This window comes from Eptatretus burgeri, chromosome 5 (assembly GCF_056783735.1).
Source record: "Eptatretus burgeri isolate ZD-2024b chromosome 5, Ebu_testis_v1, whole genome shotgun sequence".
NCBI lineage: Eukaryota > Metazoa > Chordata > Myxini > Myxiniformes > Myxinidae > Eptatretus > Eptatretus burgeri.
Genome location: NC_140965.1, coordinates 90,965,662 through 90,987,993, shown reverse-complemented (window position 1 = coordinate 90,987,993; position 22,332 = coordinate 90,965,662). Strand labels below are relative to the sequence as shown.

At 41.4% G+C, this 22,332-nt stretch overlaps 1 long non-coding RNA gene across 1 annotated transcript; it reads right to left on the bottom strand.

Annotated features, from left to right (window-relative positions):
* Positions 1 to 837: 837 nt before the first annotated feature.
* Positions 838 to 20,392, bottom strand: LOC147026935 (uncharacterized). The gene is made up of 3 exons (XR_015057945.1): positions 20,307 to 20,392; positions 13,685 to 13,761; positions 838 to 1,248 (listed from the first exon to the last, which is right to left on the bottom strand). It is a non-coding gene; the product is annotated as an uncharacterized LOC147026935 (long non-coding RNA).
* Between the last annotated feature and the right edge of the window lie 1,940 nt (positions 20,393 to 22,332).

Sequence of the window (22,332 nt, the reverse complement as noted above, 5' to 3'; positions counted from 1 at the left end):
GTGGAATACAAAACGTGAACTGCTTAACCTGGCAGAGGTATGCGCTCCACTCAGTGGCATTCTAGTTTAAAAATTGATTCAAACTATTTACGTTCTAATTTTCTTGCACATTATGAATGTATGGTTGCTGTAATTTCTGCAGAATAGCATTTGAAACTCTGATATCTGTTGCTTTCCATTCGCAAGAAAATAATTGCGCAACGAGACAGTTCTGCTGTTTCTCAACACCACTCAAGAAAACTGGTATCACTTCAATGATGAAGCAGCTTGTAGTTCTGCAACGAGACATTCGGTGGCAATAGTGTTCCATGAAGGGCTGTTACAAAATCATGACAAAGCACTTCTTATTACTCATTGCACGCAATATTTGTCACCACCGTGTCTCAAAGCCAAATTGACGAAACCACATTCAGAGCATGTTTGCTCTTTGTTACGAAATATGTTTACTTGGAGTTTGAGCAATGTTGCATGCTTCGCATCTGCGCAAGACGTATAGTGAACGACTTGCGCTCGGATTTTAATTTTCGACATCAGCTCGATTGCATGTCCATGAGATAATCAGCCGACACTCGAACGGAAATTAAGTGATAATTTTACAACATATTCTGCACATTTTGCAAGAAGAACATTTCCGTGGTTATGGCGACAGCATTACGCAAAACTTTTCAGTGAGGAACCATTGTAGCTGCTCGCAGGCAAAAAAAATTGCTACAGTTATAACTGTAGTATGTGAGAGTAGCACTCTCATCTCCTATAGTTGGTAACAGGTCCTACTGCAGTCGTCTGCAGAGAATTACTAAAGGAATATTTTTGCCCGGGTGATTACAACCAGAGAAATTCGACCAACAAAATAATTTTATTTCTTACAATGAAATGAACACCCTGAGTACATGCGTCAAAATGCAAAACATATAGATAGAAACGGGCTGTTCACCCCTATCATGGCAATTATACAGTAAATATTGCACCTGTAACAACACCAAATTAAATAAATAATGCATCAGTGTTACTCTTGTTAAATGCACAAACACAGCTGCTGGCAAAAGCCCATTAGGCTGGCTGCCCTCCGCAAATGATGCGAAGTGTCACCTTCATCAGGCTCTGAGAGGCGGCAAGCAAGTGGCATCCATGCTCCATTGACGCTCCATGCTATCGCCCAGTGTAAGCTGTTTCGCGTCCGGATGGCATTTACACGTGGCTTCTGGTTGGAATCTCGCTGTGTTCCCCAACGCCGCAGCCAGACTCGGCCTGGTAATCAAACGGGCCTACACTTGTCAGCTTTGTGCATTACGAAAGGCTGATGTTGGATGAAAAGACAAGCGATCCATTAAATAAACATGCAGTTTCTTTTGAATTTATGCAAGAACACAATCGCATTGTGACAACAGTCCTACCTACAGTCCTTTCTCGGCAAATAGGAAGTGCACTTTTACATGAAATGAATTCCATTTTTTCAAAGAGAAATCACATAAACAGATTTCTGAAAGAAGCATATAAATAATACTTGAAACAAGCACCAAAGTGCTGTAATTACATTTTTGGTAGAGGAGCTGGACTCGTATATCATGCACCACATTTGTAATTTGTTCAATTCAGGAGTACACTGAAATGTTTGTCTTCACGATGGATACTGCATCAGCTGTACTGTGTCCGCTGTATTGTGACGCGGTCACCTGGCAATCTCTTCCAGGCAAAGTGACCCAGATCAGGCCACCACAGGGCAGGAAGCCAATGAAATATGGCAACAAGTGAAGACGAGTTTAAAAGGTTAATGGTTTGAGCTTTGGCTGGAAGATGCAAAATTGTGTTGGAGAGTTCTCTGTCAATTGAGCTCTACTGGTCGTTTATCTCATTATTCTCAGGTCACTTACCCAACCGGCTTCCATCGGGCACTCGGTCTCGGACAAGTTGCAGAAATATATGGATTACTCTTCGTCAGACTTGCACCTTAAAGCCGTTCAGGTTTATATTATGTGAACCAGGTAGATTTGTTTCGGCCCTGCCAATTTGCCTCACAGCCAAAGGCACTCGTGTTTGGGAAATGGCACGCAAGGTTGAACCGATCTTACACGGATGGCAAATCAGTCATGTGTGGTTTTAATGATAAGTGAAATGTTTTTTTGTTTTTTTTTACCTCGTGTCAGGCCCACTAGGCTCAGCTTCTTTTAGGGTATATGGTCCGTTGGTCCCATAGTAAATCATTAAAATTGGACGACGGAAGACTTTGCAATAGGGTGCCAATTTAAACCTTTGTGTTGTACTTCAGGATAAAGATTTAATGTTTTTAAAAACATATCCTTACTTTGATAATCTCTGCTCAACATGGCTTGGTTTTAGCTCTCCCTTGACGATATCGATTCACAATAAGGTAGGAAAATAACAAGCCGGTAGGCGACATGGGTGGTCGCTACATAATTGCATACTAGTCATACAGTTTTTGACGGATTGGGCTGAAATTTTTTGACAAAGAGGTTGATTATAGTGCGCATAAAAGCCTGGAAACCGATTTTTGATTTTCGAAAAAATAACCTTTTTTAGGATTTTTCAAAAATTTCAAAGTCCCATTGCTCGGCAACGGTAGCGTCCATAGCAACGGTGCTCAAAAGCGTACAACTCGATCCTGGTATGAACCTACCTGTCAAGTTTCATCAAAATCGGTTGACTCCTCTGGCCTCCAGAGCTGTCCATTACATACAAACATACAGACAGATGGAAAAACTGAAAATAAGGGTACTCTAGCGACCACTCAGTACTCTAGCGACCACCCAATACTCTAGTGACCACCCAATACTCTAGCGACCACCCAACATACAAACATACGTACAAACGGAAAAACTGAGGATAAGGTTACTCTAGTGACCACCCAGTACTCTAGCGACCACCCAATACTCTAGCGACCACCCAATACTCTAGCGACCACCCAACAGACATACGGAAAAACTGAGAATAAGGGTACTCTAGCGACCACTCAGTACTCTAGCGACCACCCAATACTCTAGTGACCACCCAATACTCTAGCGACCACCCAACATACAAACATACATACAAACGGAAAAACTGAGGATAAGGGTACTCTAGCGACCACCCAGTACTCTAGCGACCACCCAATACTCTAGCGACCACCCAATACTCTCGCGACCACCCAACAGACATACGGAAAAACTGAGAATAAGGGTACTCTAGCGACCACCCAATACTCTAGCGACCACCCAATACTCTCGCGACCACCCAACAGACATACGGAAAAACTGAGAATAAGGGTACTCTAGCGACCACCCAACAGGCATACGGAAAAACTGAGAATAAGGGTACTCTAGCGACCACCCAATACTCTAGCGACCACCCAATACTCTAGCGACCACCCAACATACAAACATACGTACAAACGGAAAAACTGAGGATAAGGTTACTCTAGCGACCACCCAGTACTCTAGCGACCACCCAATACTCTAGCGACCACCCAATACTCTAGCGACCACGCAATAGACATAAGGAAAAACTGAGAATAAGGGTACTCTAGCGACCACCCAATACTCTAGCGACCACCCAATACTCTAGCGACCACCCAATACTCTCGCGACCACCCAACAGACATACGGAAAACCTGAGAATAAGGGTTATCTAGCGACCACCCAATACTCTAGCGACCACCCAACATACAAACATACGTACAAACGGAAAACCTGAGAATAAGGGTACTCTAGCGACCACCCAATACTCTAGCGACCACCCAATACTCTAGCGACCACCCAACATACAAACATACGTACAAACGGAAAAACTGAGGATAAGGTTACTCTAGCGACCACCCAGTACTCTAGCGACCACCCAATACTCTAGCGACCACCCAATACTCTAGCGACCACGCAATAGACATAAGGAAAAACTGAGAATAAGGGTACTCTAGCGACCACCCAATACTCTAGCGACCACCCAATACTCTAGCGACCACCCAATACTCTCGCGACCACCCAACAGACATACGGAAAACCTGAGAATAAGGGTTATCTAGCGACCACCCAATACTCTAGCGACCACCCAACATACAAACATACGTACAAACGGAAAACCTGAGAATAAGGGTAGTCTAGCGACCACCCAATACTCTAGCGACCACCCAATACTCTAGCGACCACCCAACATACAACATACGTACAAACGGAAAAACTGAGAATAAGGGTAGTCTAGCAGCGACCACCCAATATGACAACAAGAAACACTTGAAATGTTGGATTTCCAATGGCTGAGGAACGAAGCTAGTGGAAGCACTTTTGCTACCGAGGTGCCGATTCCATTTGATTCCACACAAAATTGGATCTAACTTGTGTTCCGGTGATCATTTTTTTTGTATACAGAGTCGAGGCTCATGGAGGAGGTAAAACACATTCCCATGGACCAGGATATAACGGAAGAACAAAAAAAAAAAAACGGTGGAAAGGAGGGGGAGGGGACACACCAATAGCAGGGTCGAGAGACAAAATAGCTTGAGGAAAACTTGGAGGAATAAAGGATATCGGGGGGAATGAGAGCAAGCGGAGGATGGAGTGGGCGAACGAGCGGTGTACAGGTGTGAGCTCCCAATCACGGATGTGGAAGGAAAAACTGTGGAAGAAGCAGAGCTGGAATTTTTTTTATGAGGATGGTGAGGGAGCAGGAAAAAAAACCTGGTAACCTGGAATGAGGAGGGCTTGGAGAGGAAGAGGGTCAATGAGGGTAGAAAATATCATGGGTGAGGATGGGGTTGACCTGAGATGGTGGTTAACAGCTGTCTTGAACCCCTGGATGGAATAATGACATTGAACAGACTGAAGAAGTTGGTTCCACTGGTGGGGAAAAAGAGCGGGATGAATAAGTGGAGATGTCGAGTGAAGCTGCAGTTTGAGAATTATACCAGAGGAGGGATACTGGCAGACCGTGTGCACCCTGTAGAAACATAAGCAAGTAAAATGTGCAAAGCATGGAAGGAGCAGAGGGTGCAAGACCAGAAAATGAGCCCGTGGAAGACAAAGAGACAACCAACCTGTCTGTGATGTGAAAGTAATAGGCTCAGAGACTCAGCTTCATCGCAAGAGTTACTAATTATTTGGAAGGCTTTGGTTTTTGTAGCATCAAGCTGAGCATGGTGTGAGGCAGGGGTGCCAGCCCAAATGGGAGAGCAGTACACCATCGATCTGTGGATGAAGATCATGTAAGGTGATAAAGGTTATGCTATGCCAAGGAAAACTGCACAGCGGAGGATGCCCAGTTTTCGGCTGGTTATGGAAGCCAACCTAGACATCGCTGGTTGGCCCAAGTAAGATCATGGCTGATGTTGAGTCGCAAAAGCTTGAGGGTGGAGTAATCAGCAAAGAGATAAAGAGGATTTTCAAGAGAGTCAGAAAGATCCTTCATGGAGATTAGGAACAGCACTGCACCCAAGACACTGTCTTGGGTAACTCCATCCTTGACAAGGAGAGGAAATGACAGGATCATATTGAGAGCCACGCATTTGCTACAAGAGTGGAGGAACTCAATAAGCCATGAGAGCAGGTTACCATGGATGGTGTAAGCAGAGAGTTTGCAGAGCTCGGTGGGGTTTGAGACCGGATCATGCTCGAGATGCTCGAGATATGTCCAGAGAGATGACCCTGAACTCATGTCTGAGATTGGGGGCATCAACCCTTTGTTGGGAGAACAGAAGCAGCATGTTCAGAGTCAAGTGATGTCGTCTGAATCTGAACTGATGGTTTGAGATCAGGCCATTAGAGAAAAGGAATGATTTGATTTCAAGTACGATGATGGACTCGATGACCATGTGTTGATGATTGGAAGTAATCTAATAGGTCTGTAGTTTGGAGGATCTGTTTTTGTACCATTTTTATGTAATGCAGTGATGTTGGCTGACTTCCAAGCAGATGGAAGATAACCGAGGACAAATGATACGGTGAACACAGCAGAGAGAGGAAGTGCAAGAGCAGCAAAACAGGTTTTAAAGACACGTGTGCTGATACCGTCCAGACCAGTTGCAGAGTCAGAGTCGAGGGTTGCTAGAAATTTCTCCACCTTCTCAGGTGTGAATGTCACAGAGTCCCAGAACATTTGAGTGTGATTTGGTCGGGTGGGTACAGGGAACGATGGGTTGAGGACACAAGACTTGGAAGCAAATGCAAAAATATTGAGATATTCTTCATTATTATGAGCAGTGTGCCATTTGAAGTGAGGGGAGAGATGGAGGGGGGGGGGACCTACCTTAGAGATAGACTTCAGAAGATGCCACCAGGTCTTTGAGGAAGGAGAGAGGTTTGAAGGCTCAGCCTTGAGGTTGGCCACATGTTATTTTCTGGAACTCCTGAGAGTGGACATACACCTGTCGCAGGCTTTGTGAAATAATCTGAGATTGCCTTCCAGGAAGAGGAGGCAAGTTGTTTCAAGGCAACTACCTTACCGAAGGATTTGGTGTCCTATCGATAGCTGTATACCAGATGGGATGAATCTGTGCATAAAAGAGAGCAGGTTTTTTTTTTATAGAAGAATTCCCAATCGCTGGCACAGAGATGCCAATTTTCTGGCCGTGTTCATTAGCATAAGCAGAAATGTTTTTCTGTTCGGGCATAGCACATGCAGCCCAAGCTGATGGTTGAAAAGCTTCCTTAGCCCTCACCAACCTCTTCTGAGATTAAATGAACAGTGATGAGTTTTTCTTGAGCTGATCGTTTTCTCCACATTTGCCCATAAAAGCTTTTTAATTCCCCACATAGCTCATGAGACTGACATGATGTAGCCAATGTTAGCCTGTAAATCAATCTCAGGCCACTTCCACAAAGTTGCTGTGGAAAAACAGCAGCTGAAATGTCAATCATGGGTGACGACTGACACTCCCTCCTGTTTGTTTTTAAATTTTGAAATGCTGAAATACTTTTAATCAACCGAAATCTTGTTGGACAAGTGAACCTGAATCTGTGCAATTTTTAAAATCTTCTTCTGAGGAAGCATTATTTCGACATTAACTCAACAGTACTTTGTGATGTTTAACTTTGCAGCTTTTATATAGTTTGAAAGTGGTTTTGTAGGATATGTGAAAGTGAATTGGTCTCCATCTTTTGACGAATTCACAGACAAGAGCACCGTAATTGAGATATTAATTATTTTAGTTCGGTCTTCATGGTGAGATGTTTGAAAGTTTGTTTATTTTATTTTAATCTTCCACGAGCAAGCATTAATGTCTGATAGGATGGTGTGAGGGTATTCTGTTTGATTTCTGTCCAACCTATATACTGTCACCACAAAGTGCACCATCATTTAAATGGACAGTAAGCTGGGTGTCGAGTTCGCTAGTATTGGGTTATAGATGGTAAAGATACCACGGTGTCTTTTCCGGATAGTAGGTGAGGTATTTTAGGCATCCTGAACAAATGACTTACCTAAATCAGCTTCAGTCATACACTAGTCCTGGCCAGCCAGTTTGTGAAAGACGTGGCCCCAAAAACTTTCTCCTGCCAACCACACAAGAAGGTCAGATGAACTGCTGCCATTCATTCCGTCAACTGTTATCAATTTATCATGGTGGCGGAAAGACAGACAAGGCAAACTGGGTCAAATCATGAATTACTGCAGAGACTCCACTGTAAAAGTCTCACAAACAAAAAATGCCATTCTCTTAAAATTGAAAATGTAATATATTATATAAATAATGTACGTTGCAGAGTGGCTTCATTATCATTTTTGCAACAAGGCTTTTGAGTATGTTGTGTTTGTTTATTGATTTGCCTTGACTTGTTTGGCCTATTGTCCACTTCTTGTACACAGTAATCTCAAAAGTTTAATTTGTCGTAATTTTGTGAAGACCACACCCACCAAAATGACAACTGAAACTAGAATTGCAGATATTCGTAAGCAAATGAAATATGTCCCCTCCATCCATCCACTTTGACCCCATAACATCACAAGGAAGACACCAGATAAATGTTTACCTGCTTTCTTCTGAAGGGTATGCCAATTATTGTCTTACGTGGTTTAAATCAAAATGTTTGATTGGCCAGAAACCATAATCTTGCATACATTTTTGACCTTTGACCCCTCTGAAATAGAAAATAAGACACCAGACCAATCTCTACTTAGTTTTGTCACAGAGGGATTTTTGTACGTTATATTTTGTTCCAGTTTTGTCTGAAATGGTTGAAATATTGATATTTTTAAAGCTAAAAACCTCAGTTTTGCATAGAATTTTGAACTTTGACCTCTGTATAATCTTTAAAATGACCCTAATCTGAATTATTTTTGAGGTTTCTTGACAGAGGCTGTTTGAAGACACCTTTGTGCCAACTTTCATCTCTATTGACTCAAATACAAGAAAATTGCGAGGAAAAATGTGAATTTTAGAGTCTTACCTTGGACCCATGGTTCGGGTGGTGGCTTGGGATCCTAGGGTCCTGAATTTGAGTTCCGTTGGCCACTGAATTAACACCAGAGGGTTGACTTAGCCTGTCATCCTTCCGAGGTCGGCGAAATGAGCACCAGTATACTGGTAATAGAGGCACTGCATCAGAGGCATAGCTGCACCCCTAACCAATGATGCAACCAGCAGCCAAAAAGGCAGCACACGATGGGAACCTTGGACCTCTTAAAACTGGAATGAGACCTCAAGAAGGGAATATGGATGTTTTGGACAAAGGTACCTCCGTGCAAAATTATAAGAGGATTGACTCAGAAATGAAGGAATAATGTGATATTGTAAAAATAAATTATTTACAACCGCAAAGCTCATCGAAAAGTAATGTTGATCTGAGGGTGGGACAAACATCAAGGCCAGAGCAAACAAATCGGAAAAGCACTGACACTAGCAAGTAAAATGGTTGGGTTAGGAAATGTTGATCGGGATACTAATAATCAAGGGACAGCATTGGGGATGACAAGACATGGCGGTGCACCGCTTGCTTGAAGCCCTGCAGTGAAGAATGAGACAGAACAGCCTTTGGAGGTGGTTTCATAGATGGGAGAATTGAGGAATAAAAAAGGTGAGGTGTGCAGACAGCCTGGATTACAGTTTAACTAGGAGAGGGTTACTGAGAGAACACTTTCATCCTGGAGTTGTTGTGGAGGGTCAGATGACTTTGGGAGCAGAGCGAGCAATATTGGAGAAGAGGTGGTAAAAAAAACAAAAGAGACCACCGACCTGCCATCTTTGTGAAAGCAACAAACCTTGATTTTCGGCCTCATCACAGGAGATACCAACCATATTCACAGTCTTAGATTCCATAAAATCCAGGAGAGACAGTTGTGATGTTGGGATGCCAGCCCATAGGGGAGAACAGTCCTCCATTGAGCAACGGATAAAGGCCTTGCAGACTATGAGCAGCTCTGATTTTATAATAAAAAAACTTGGATCCATAGAGAATGTCTAGTCGGTGACTGCTTTTGGAGAACAGATTTGTTGTTTTTTTTTCTACAAGAGCAAGGCTCATGGAAAATCAAGGTTATATTAACAATGGGGTAGTGGGGCAACAATGAGGGGAAACCAGAAAAGAGAAAAACGAACAGGAAAGAAAAAGAGAGCGTCCTCTCTGTTTTTAATATCTGCCATAATAATATCGACTGTAAATAATATTTGCCAAAATAATCTCTGCCGCAATAGTCTCTGACATAATATTATCTGCCTAATAATCTCTGCTGTAACGTAATAATATTTGCCGTAATAATATATGCTGTAATAATATTTGACGTAATAATCTTTGCCGTAATAATCTCTGCTGTAAGAATATCTGCTGTAATAATATTTGACGTAATGATATCTGCTGGAGAAATCTCTGCTGTAATAATATTTGCCGCCGTAATAATCTCTGCTGTAATAATCTCTGCCGTAATAATATCTGCCATAATAATATCTGCTGTAAAAATCTCTGCTGCAATAATATTTGCCGTAATAATCTCTGCGGTATTAATCTCTGCCATATTAATCTCTGCCGTAATAATCTCTGTTGTAATAATCTCTGCTGCAATAATATTTGCCACCGTAATAATCTCTGCTGTAATAATCTCAGCCGTAATAATATCTGCCATAATAATATTTGCTGTAAAAATCTCTGCTGCAATAATATTTGCCATAATAATCTCTGCGGTATTAATCTCTGCCATATTAATCTCTGCCGTAATAATCTCTGTTGTAATAATCTCTGCTGTCATAATATTTGACATAATGATCTCTGCCATAATAATCTCTGCCGTAATAATATCTGCTGTAATAATCTCTGCTGTAATAATCTCTGCCTTGATAATCTCTGCCGTAATAATCTCTGCCTTAATAATCTCTGCCGTAATAATCTCTGCCGTAATAATCTCTGCCGTATTAATCTCTGCCGTAATAATCTCTGCCGTCATAATCTCTGCCGTAATAATCTCTGCCATAATAATCTCTGCCTTATTAATTACTGCCGTTATAATCTCTGCCGTATTAATCTCTGCCATATTAATCTCTGCCGTATTAAACATCTGCCATAATAATCTCTGCCGTCATAATCTCTGCCGTCATAATCTCTGCCGTCATAATCTCTGCCGTAATAATCTCTGCCATAATGATCTCTGCCGTAATAATCTCTGCCGTATTAATCTCTGCCGTAATAAACTCTGGTGTAAAAATCTCTGCCGTTATAATCTCTGCCGTATTAATCTCTGCCGTATTAAACATCTGCCGTCATGATCTCTGCCGTCATAATCTCTGCCGTAATAATCTCTGCCGTAATAATCTCTGCCGTATTAATCTCTGCCGTATTAATCTCTGCCGTAATAAACTCTGGTGTAAAAATCTCTGCCGTTATAATCTCTGCCGTTATAATCTCTGCCATATTAATCTCTGCCGTAATAATCTCTGCCGTAATAATCTCTGCCGTTATAATCTCTGCCGTTATAATCTCTGCCGTTATAATCTCTGCCGTAATAATCTCTGCCGTATTAATCTCTGCCGTATTAATCTCTGCCGTATTAATCTCTGCCGTTATAATCTCTGCCGTAATAATCTCTGCCGTATTAATCTCTGCCGTATTAATCTCTGCCGTAATAATCTCTGCCGTATTAATCTCTGCCATATAAATCTCTGCCGTAATAATCTCTGCCTTAATAATCTCTGCCTTAATAATCTCTGCCATATTAAACATCTGTCGTAATAAACTCTGGTGTAATAATCTCTGCCGTAATAATCTCTGCCATATTAAACATCTGTCGTAATAAACTCTGGTGTAATAATCTCTGCCGTAATAATCTCTGCCGTATTAAACATCTGCCGTAATAAACTCTGGTGTAATAATCTCTGCCGTAATAATCTCTGCCATATTAAACATCTGTCGTAATAAACTCTGGTGTAATAATCTCTGCCGTAATAATATCTGCTGTAATAATCTCTGCTGTAATAATCTCTGCCTTGATAATCTCTGCCGTAATAATCTCTGCCTTAATAATCTCTGCCGTAATAATCTCTGCCGTATTAATCTCTGCCGTATTAATCTCTGCCGTAATAATCTCTGCCGTCATAATCTCTGCCGTAATAATCTCTGCCATAATAATCTCTGCCTTATTAATTACTGCCGTTATAATCTCTGCCGTATTAATCTCTGCCGTATTAATCTCTGCCGTATTAATCTCTGCCGTAATAATCTCTGCCGTCATAATCTCTGCCATAATAATCTCTGCCTTATTAATTACTGCCGTTATAATCTCTGCCGTATTAATCTCTGCCATATTAATCTCTGCCGTATTAAACATCTGCCATAATAATCTCTGCCGTCATAATCTCTGCCGTCATAATCTCTGCCGTAATAATCTCTGCCATAATGATCTCTGCCGTATTAATCTCTGCCGTAATAAACTCTGGTGTAAAAATCTCTGCCGTTATAATCTCTGCCGTTATAATCTCTGCCGTATTAATCTCTGCCGTATTAAACATCTGCCGTCATAATCTCTGCCGTCATAATCTCTGCCGTAATAATCTCTGCCGTAATAATCTCTGCTGTATTAATCTCTGCCGTATTAATCTCTGCCGTATTAATCTCTGCCGTATTAAACTTCTGCCGTAATAAACTCTGCCGTTATAATCTATGCCGTTATAATCTCTGCCATATTAATCTCTGCCGTAATAATCTCTGCCGTAATAATCTCTGCCGTTATAATCTCTGCCGTTATAATCTCTGCCGTTATAATCTCTGCCGTAATAATCTCTGCCGTATTAATCTCTGCCGTAATAATCTCTGCCGTAATAATCTCTGCCGTATTAATCTCTGCCGTATAAATCTCTGCCGTAATAATCTCTGCCTTAATAATCTCTGCCTTAATAATCTCTGCCATATTAAACATCTGTCGTAATAAACTCTGGTGTAATAATCTCTGCCGTAATAATCTCTGCCATATTAAACATCTGTCGTAATAAACTCTGGTGTAATAATCTCTGCCGTAATAATCTCTGCCATATTAAACATCTGTCGTAATAAACTCTGGTGTAATAATCTCTGCCTTAATAATCTCTGCCATATTAAACATCTGTCGTAATAAACTCTGGTGTAATAATCTCTGCCGTAATAATCTCTGCCGTATTAAACATCTGCCGTAATAAACTCTGGTGTAAAAATCTCTGCCGTAATAATCTCTGCCATATTAAACATCTGCCGTAATAAACTCTGGTGTAATAATCTCTGCCGTATTAAACATCTGCCGTAATAAACTCTGGTGTAATAATCTCTGCCGTATTAAACATCTGCCGTAATAAACTCTGGTGTAATAATCTCTGCCGTAATAATCTCTGCCGTATTAAACATCTGCCGTAATAAACTCTGGTGTAATAATCTCTGCCGTATTAAACATCTGCCGTAATAAACTCTGGTGTAATAATCTCTGCCGTAATAATCTCTGCCGTATTAAACATCTGCCGTAATAAACTCTGGTGTAATAATCTCTGCCGTAATAATCTCTGCCGTATTAAACATCTGCCGTAATAATCTCTGCCGTATTAAACATCTGCCGTAATAAACTCTGGTGTAATAATCTCTGGTGTAATAATCTCTGCCGTAATAATCTCTGCCGTAATAATCTCTGCCATATTAATCTCTGGTGTAATAATCTCTGTTGAAAAACTCTTTGCCGTAATGATCTCTGTTGAAATAATCTCTGCCACAATAATCTCTGTTGTAAAACTCTTTGCCGTAAAATTCACTCTGCCAAAAAAAAAGTGCCGTAAAGCCTGCTATGGATTCCAAACCATGTGGATTTCAAGGCAACATTGTTTGCAGGGAACTACAAAACGCATAATTTATGAAGGAAAAGGACTCAGAATAAACAATCATTTTAAAAACTAAGGAAGAAAGAACACTGTTTGGTGTGCCAAATATAGGCCTGACTCTGAGAGAGGGCTAACTTCCCATGCAGCCTCCTGTGCTAGTTTGAATGCTAATATTGAGAGAAAAAAAAGCCATCAGCTCAAATTTATTTTGTTATGATCGTGTGTGTGTGTGTGTGTGTGTGTGTGTGTGTGTGTGTGTGTGTGTGTGTGTGTGTGTGTGTGTGTGTGTGTGTGTGTGTGTGTGTGTGCGCGCGCGCGCGCGTGTGTACATGAGTATATGTGGTTTAACACTGTTTTTATTGTAACATACTTCTCATATCTAATATATAAAGCTCTTTCTAACCATTGACCCAGACTGACTCACTGACTGGTATTAAAGATCGGTACCTTCCGGGTGAAGATGGAAGCTGAAATTTTGCAAGCCGATGGACTTCGAAGCCAATACACCAGGAGAAATCGCAGAACTGTCAGAAAACATCCAGGAATGAAAATATAAATACATGAAAAAAATTAAGGAAAAAAATTGAAAAAAATGCAGGTGAGCGACCCAAGACAATGGGGAAGCATGGTAATTTTGTGTGTCAACGGACATTGGAGTCAACACACTGGAAAAAAAAAACATCACAGAACTGTTGGAAAGCATCCATAAATTAAAATACGAATAAATGAAAAATCAAATAAAGGTGAGCGACCTGAGACAATGGGGAGGCATGGCTCGTTATTGTTTACTCAATGTGTAAGCATACGCCACTATATATATATATATATATATATATATATATATATATATATATATATATATATATATATATATATATATATATATATATATATATATATATATATATATATATATATATATATATATATATATATATATATATATATATATATATATATATATATATATATATATATATATCACCCCGACATGTTTCGTATAATTTAGTGTTGATGCAACAAAATATTAGATGCATCCACATTGACTTGCAGTGTCAGTTGTGTTTCTGATATTATTTCGTGCACAATTTAATTGGAATATAATACATGGACAAACTGAAGTACTTCAACACATGCCTTCCAATTTACAATTGAATCACAATTTACCACATGACACAATAAACACAACCACTCATAATTGTCTTCCCCTACCAAAAAACCCTAACAGAAACAAACAAAAAAAAACTTTAAAAAATGAAAAAACACTTGCATGTCGGGATGGAATTCCAAAAAAACCCCAACCCCACATTGAAGGAATGACAGCACAACACGACACCACAATCCTTTTACGGAGAGCCATAATGACATATTTTGACATTGTTGTCACAGGTGACTGGGTGGCAATAGTAACAAGTATATGAAGATGTCTACGTGAGAGTGATTTGTACATTTTATAGTGTGGGATGATGTAATTGAATGAGGATGTCTATGTGAGAGTGAGTTGTACATTTTGTAATGTGGGATGATGTAATTGTATGAAGATGTCTATGTGAGAGTGAGTTGTACATTTTGTCATGTGGGATGATGTAATTGTATGAAGATGTCTATGTGAGAGTGAGTTGTACATTTTATAGTGTGGGATGATGTAATTGAATGAGGATGTCTATGTGAGAGTGAGTTGTACATTTTGTAATGTGGGATGATGTAATTGTATGAAGATGTCTATGTGAGAGTGAGTTGTACATTTTGTCGTGTGGAATGATGTAATTGTATGAAGATGTCTATGTGAGAGTGAGTTGTACATTTTGTAATGTGGGATGATGTAATTGTATGAATAGGTCTATGTGAGAGCGAGTTGTACATTTTGTAATTATGTATTTTATTTGTTGTGGGATTGAGACGGAAAATATCAAAAGATGTGATTGCAATCTGTGAAAGGATTGTTGTGTCGCATTGTTGTGTCATTCCTACCTTGTTACTTGAAAATTGAAGATTTTTACTTATTGGTTAGGCCGAAGTCACATATGCCACGGCGGCCGTAGGGTCTACAAAATCTACAGCCACTAGCAATTATAGGCGGCCGCAGTATTTCCACGGTCACACAATGTAGCAGTCACATATGTTTTTATTTTTCGGGGAGCCACACGGGGTATTTAGAAATTGTGGAGACCGAAAACGTGGGGGTGCCATACGGTCTTTGATTGGATGTCGCACGGTGACCTTAGGGCATCCTGTGGCGGCCAAATAATTTTCAAGCAGACGCAAGGTGGCCTCAAGGTGTCCGCAGGGGCCCTAAGGCGAACTTGCGGCCAGCCGGACGCTAGGTAACGAGTGGGTATATATACCAGTTCTTTTTTTTACTAAAATAAAATATAACAGTTCGGAATATACCAGTATACATAACTGAATATACGATAACTATAATATATATATATATATATATATATATATATATATATATATATATATATATATATATATATATATATATATATATATATATATATATACATATATATATGACTGAATATACCAGTTCGGAGTATAGGCAAACACCTATACTCTGATCTCTTGCGGTAGCGCACGGTGGACGCACGGTCGACGCAGACTGCCACAGAGGCCGTACGTAGGATGCACGGCGGGCGTAGGGGAACCGTGTGTCGACCCTGCGTTGCCCGCAGGTAGTCACACAGACCGCAAGGCCACCGTACGTTGAACACAGGGACGCCTTGGGACTACCCTACGGCGACCGTAGAAACAGTCTGGCCGCTGTAATTTTTCGGGGTTGGCAAAATTCATTTTTCATTGATAAGAGCCTACGGCAGCCGCACGAATAACGCAAGCCCACCGTACGCCCTACGTACGGTCGACGTGGAACACATCTATGTCACAGCTTAGCTTGTCGAATTGCTACGGCCAACATAGAAATGAAAAAAAGTTATAACTCCGCGCTATAATTCCACGGCGACCCCTACGGCCTGTAAAAGATAGCCAAACGGCGTAGGGCCACCCTGAGGCCACCTCACAAACTCTGCGGCCGCCGCACGTTTCTGTCAATTCGGGGGGGGGTACAGCCGCCGTATCCTAACCGTAGAGCAAATGTGTCTTCGGCCTGAGTCGATTTTGTGATTATGTTTATTCTGTCTATTTGTCTTCTGTCTGTTTGTCTGATTTATCGCCTGCAGGTCACAATTTCAAACCAATCTTCAGGAAACTTCACCACATGGTAAAGGTTGTCATATGGAAGAAGCCCATTGTTTTTGAGGTCAAAAGGTCAAAAGGTCAACATAGGCCAAAGGTCAACAACCTATGTGAGATTTATAAAATCCTTAATTTTTATCTGATTGACTTGAAATTTGAAGAGGATTTATATTTCAGGTCATTGAATTCAACTCGACTATTGTTTTTGAGGTCAACATTGACCAAAAGGTCAACATAGGCCCAAGGTCAACAACGAAGGTGGTATTTCTAAAATCCTCAATTTTCATCCCATTGACTTGAGATTTAAAGACAAGTTGCATATTTGGTTATTGAATTCAAGCACCAATTATTTTTGAGGTCAAATTTGTTTTAATAGTATTTCAAGTATCATGCTCTGCGCGACCTCTTCTTGTTTGTTTGCTTTTTTTGGAATTTCATCCCGACATATTTTTTTTCATTTAATTTTTGTTTTTTCTGAAGTGTGGATGAGGAACAAGACAGGACCCAAAACACTGTTTTGGGGAACTCGTCCTCAACTGGGAGAGGTTGGGAGAGGCTTCCATTGATGGCAACATGTTGATTGCCTGAGTGGAGGAAGTCAGAAATTAAGGAATGGAGGTGGCCTTCTATGCCAAAGGCAGAAAGCTTGACAAGCAAAACAGATTCCAAAACTGTATCGCATATCCAAGATATATTCAGGGAGACGGTTCTAATCTCTTGTTTGAGATTGAGAGCCCACAACCATTGGGTTATGCTGGGTGGTATGCCATTGCCTTCTCAGCAGTAGTTCTGGCAGAAATTTGGAATTTGTTCATGGTGCCGGTGATAGCTCACCTCCAATTCATGAAGGACACCATGGGGTCTTTAATATCCATCAACTAATGCTGGCAGATGGGACACCATCATTTAACGTCCATCGGAGGAATGGCACACACATTGATAAATCACCCTGCCTGTGAAACACCAGGGTGACAGTTTAGAGCTGGGTCGGGATTCGAACCCACGCTAGACAACTTAGAGGCGAAGATGAGCGAGTACACTGCTAGTAATGCATTAAAAAAAAAAAACCTAATGGAGGAAGTGATTGCATTGCATAAAAGTGTCGTTTGGCTTTGTAATTTTATCAGTTTTCCAGTATTTCTTACATTTCACAACACTTGTGGAGGTGTTTACCCACAAGACTGAGGCACCCATCCCAGAATGCGGCTTATAATCCAAGTTTGTGCTGATTAAGCCAGTTGTCCGCAAAATAAACGAGTTCCAGGTGAAAGGTAACCGAGCCTGTAACCAGCGATCCATAAATTTAGAGCTATAGACAATTTATTTTTGAGCAAGGAAGCTCATGTTCCATTCCATACTCTCTTCTTGGGCAAGTGCTCTCTCTTGTAAATTCTCCATTCCGCATTGAAATGCTCTTCAAATGTGGAATCGAGAATTTACAGATCCCTGGAAATTATTTCACTTGGTGCAATGACATGTAACTAACTGTATGGTCACTTGTGATCCCTCCCGTATGCACAGTACCATCACTGCTCCATTGACTGTAATCCACATTTATGTCTTCAGGAGGTGGAACAGAGTTTTCCAGTGCTCGAGCGATCCACCTTCATTCTTGTAGGACCATTTTTCCAGATCCAAGGTGGGTTACATGGCTGTTGTTGCATCACTTGCATGCAATGCACGACTTTCTGAATGAACCGTGAATGTTAAGCCAGGCCATTTGCGCATGCGAAGTGTGTGCTTGTTCACAGTGATGATGCTGCTCGCCGAGGACTTTTCACCGAGCTGTGACTCGCGCGAAATCTGTGATTCAAATCGTCTTTTCAACCTGATTTTCAGCACTTAGACGAAAGAGTGGAAATTTCAAAATGGTTAACCATAACTGTTCTGTTCCTGAATAAAAATCCGACTCACGGAAATGTAGGAATATGAGAATTATCCGTGGACGAGATTGAGAGGTGTTGATTTCCTGTTAATACAATTGGCGGCCGCAGTGAAAATAAATAATATAATGTATATATAAAAAAAAACACACACACACACACACACACACACACACACAAACATGATTAATAGTAAAAATCATCAGTTTAAATCTTTCCCTGCACATTCAAAACCTCCTGATTTGTCCTTCCCATCAGCGGTCAGAAATAATTAATCCAGATGAGCAATCCATTCACAGGTAGCAATCCGTCGGGGTTGAAGGTGGATTGAACAATGGAGGTGGATCGAAGAATGGAGGTGGATTGAAGAATGGAGGTGGATCGAAGAATGGAGGTGGATCGAAGAATGGAGGTGAATCGAAGAATGAAGGTGGATCGAAGAATGGAGGTGGATCGAAGAATGAAGGTGGATCGCTCGAGCACTAGAAAACTCTGTTCCACCTCCTGAAGACATAAATGTGGATTACAGTGAATGGAGCAGTGATGGCACTGTGCGCGCGCCGGGCCACATGGTCGGAGTTTTCATTACGAGCAGTTTCACATTCGTCGAGTTGAGAAAGTTATCCAAGTCTTTCATTACACAGAGACACCTCCATTTATCTCAGGTAATTCACCAAGTATTTTCAGCTGATTTGAGAATCTCTGTGAACCCTTTTAAAGACCAATACTTATCTGCAACACACCATCTATTTTATGAGACCGAACGATGACATTTCCTGGAGTTTCTGTATCCGCATCGAGCATTCTCGGCTGGGGGCCACGCGTCATTTTGAAAGTGTCACATTGTCAAGACCTCTAATGACTGTGGATTCAAATCAAACGATTGTCATTTCAATTCAGACGACTTTGTCAATTCATTTCAGATAATTCCAGAGTCGTCATTCGTGCTTGTCATGTCTTCTTTGTGCCACAACATGGATGTGTGCACCTCACTGTTGTTACCTCCACCACCAAAGGTGAACGAGGTTATGTTTTCACTCCTTTCTGTCTCTCTGTTTGTATACTGGATATCTCAAAAAGTCGTGGACGGATTCGGCAGAAACTTGGTGCACATGTTGTGTGTGTGTGACAAGGACGAATCCATTCGATTTTGGTGAAGATCCAGATCCGACTACTAGAATTTTTTAAAAGTGATTCTTCACCATTGAGAGATAGGGCTCAAAAACGATATATAGCACGATATCTCAAAAATATATTGGGCCAGATATGTTCTCGTGGATCAGACATCACATTGGTAGAGGTTTGCACTCCACCGAGTGCCCTTCTAGTTTAAATATGTCGTTTCCTGCATTTTTGTGCAAATTGGCGAAATGACTGCCTTGGGAATGCTTACATGCATTTGCTGGAGAGAGATGTCTTCATTTTCTTTAAATCTTCAAACAGTTTGGCTTTGAGTGCTGCTGCAAAAATAATAAATAAATAAATAGTTCCATGTATTTTTGCCTTTTAAAGAGCGAGTGGGGCTAATGTCACAATTTTCCCAAAAGGTGTTTGAGGGGAGTGGAGGGGATGCAAGGGGAAGCGATGTCACCACCCCTTTAACCGTGGGATCGTTAACCTCTCCTGAATTGTAGATGGAATGGTTACTTTGAAGCTCCCTTTGAGGGGCGGTGTCCTTCAAGATGCAGCACTATCTACTGTAACACGAAATGTGGTGCCACAGTCGTAGATCCGAGATGTTTGTAGTAGACCCTGACCGTCTCCGACAGTGGCAGTCGTAAACAGGTCGGAGACGGGGAGCTTGTGCAAAAATTCTGACCGTTTGATTAATTATTCGGCTTCTTGGCAGAAAATTGTGGCCAGTGGTGCAGAGTAGTGTCAGGGTATTCCAAGGTACGTCTGCCCACCGAAAGACCAACCCCGATACCCCCAGGATACGAACCGGTTTACCTTCATAGGAAATGCGTCAAATCCCATTGTTTTACCTTTGGGGATGGAATCATAACAACGGTCCAGGTGATCCTCTCACTGCACTTGTTATCCATTCTGCATAAACACCAAGAGCATTGTTTCGTCATAATGAGCGACAACTCTCTTCTGTTTGTTTGAAAAACGTATTGCTGGTTATATTTATTTTTTTGTTTGTTTGCACGCAGGCACGTGACCCTATGCACATATTTGATTGACAGACTCTGAGCGTGTCCCATCTATATGGTGCCAAGAGCAGATGGCTCAGAGGCCGCACACGAATACTCAGTAGTCTGGTAAAGGGGGAGGGGGAGGGGGAGAGTTTGTATCTGTGCATTATTTCCCTTGCCTGCTGAGAATTGCTATTGCTTGAAACCATTAAGTTTGTAATAATATGAAACAAATCTTGCAATTTTATGCTGTAGCTGGCCAGAGGTAGGTCGAGCCTGGGCTATAAAATGTCACCCTGGTGTTTCCGATCCATGACGAGACATCGACATGTGTACCATCCTTCAAAGGGACTTCGTTGGCAGACATCCTATCAGCTGGTATTACTCGGTGGGCATTAATGATCTCACAGCGTCTTTTGCAAAGAGGAGGTGAGTTGTATCGCCAGCACCCTGAACAAATAATAAAATTCCTGCATGAATTGCAAAGGGAGGGGGGGGGGTGACTGCATCAGTGTCTTAGCTGTGTCTCAGTAATGATGTAACCAGCGCAATGAATTCAGAATTGAATTGCAGTCCAATCTGCATCCGCATATCTTCTTTCTCAGAATCATTGAAACCATTTCCTTCATAACAATTCCCTGATGACACAAGGAATGGGGGGGGGGGGCACCATATAGATGGGGCACGCTCAGAGGCTGTCAATCAAATGTGTGCAAACAAACAAATAAGGATGCATGGGGTGGACAAGATGGATACAGAAGGAAACTCCAAGGAGGGAAAAATGAAAAATTGGAAGGAGGAGAGTTTGAGGGTTAACGAGGGCAGAAAATATCATGGTTTTGGATTGGGGACGATTTGAGATGGTGGTGAACAGATCTCTTGAAGACTGGGATGTAAGAATGAGATTGAAGAGGATGTGGAAGTTGGTTCCGCAGGTGGGAAAAAACAGAGGAACAAATGAGTGTAGTGTAGATGAGCATTGTTCTTGGATTTAGGTAGTTTCACCATAAAGGTGTTGAGCTATCTGCTTCCTGCAGAAATCCTGGGGGTGGCAAGGCACGGAAAGAGCAGAGGGTGCAAGACCAGGAAGAAGACTGAGAGATTTGACCACCAGGGATTGTGATGTAATAAAGATGTCGAAGCTCGTATTATTCATTACCTTTAACGACAGAGACCACGAACGTGCTGTGGTATCACTCTAATTGCACACAACTGGGGAAGTCATGAGTCCAAATGTTGTGATAACCATTTCGTAATACGTTAAAGTTTGTGGCACGAAATCTCTCCCTCGTAGTACTTTAGTTATCGTGAGTTTTAGCGATACTTTTGAGTTTATTTTGACACTTGGCAATAAGTTAAACAGTTTAAAAGAGACAAATGAATCCATCAAACGATGCACGACAGGTGGAGAGTTTACCATTTGAATTCCTCATTGTCCGTTGCAGTGAGCCACGTTCCTTGATCACATGGAATAGCCAGAAATTGTAAATCATGGGAATTTTGAGATGAGCTCAGACCTCAGGATATCCAAACGACTCATCACTCAGTGTCATTCAACACCAACAGGTGATTCCACTTCTGTTGCCCCACTTTCCAAAGGGAGCAAAGCGAGTGGCTTTACCGAGAGCTTTACCCAGACCCCTGGTAATCCGGGATCTCATCGCCTTTGCTTATTGATTAATCTGTAGCAGGTCTCACTCACCGTGCATCGCTGTAGCCTGTAATGAGATGGAAACGTCGCTTAGACGCTGGGGAGTGCAAACCTGCTGTCAGGCCTGTCGCTAATTAACGCGTAGCTGGTTTCCTCTCCTTCCCTCCATGCTCTGCACCCACAGGCATGAAAGAGAGATTGTCCTATTAATTTATTTGCGTC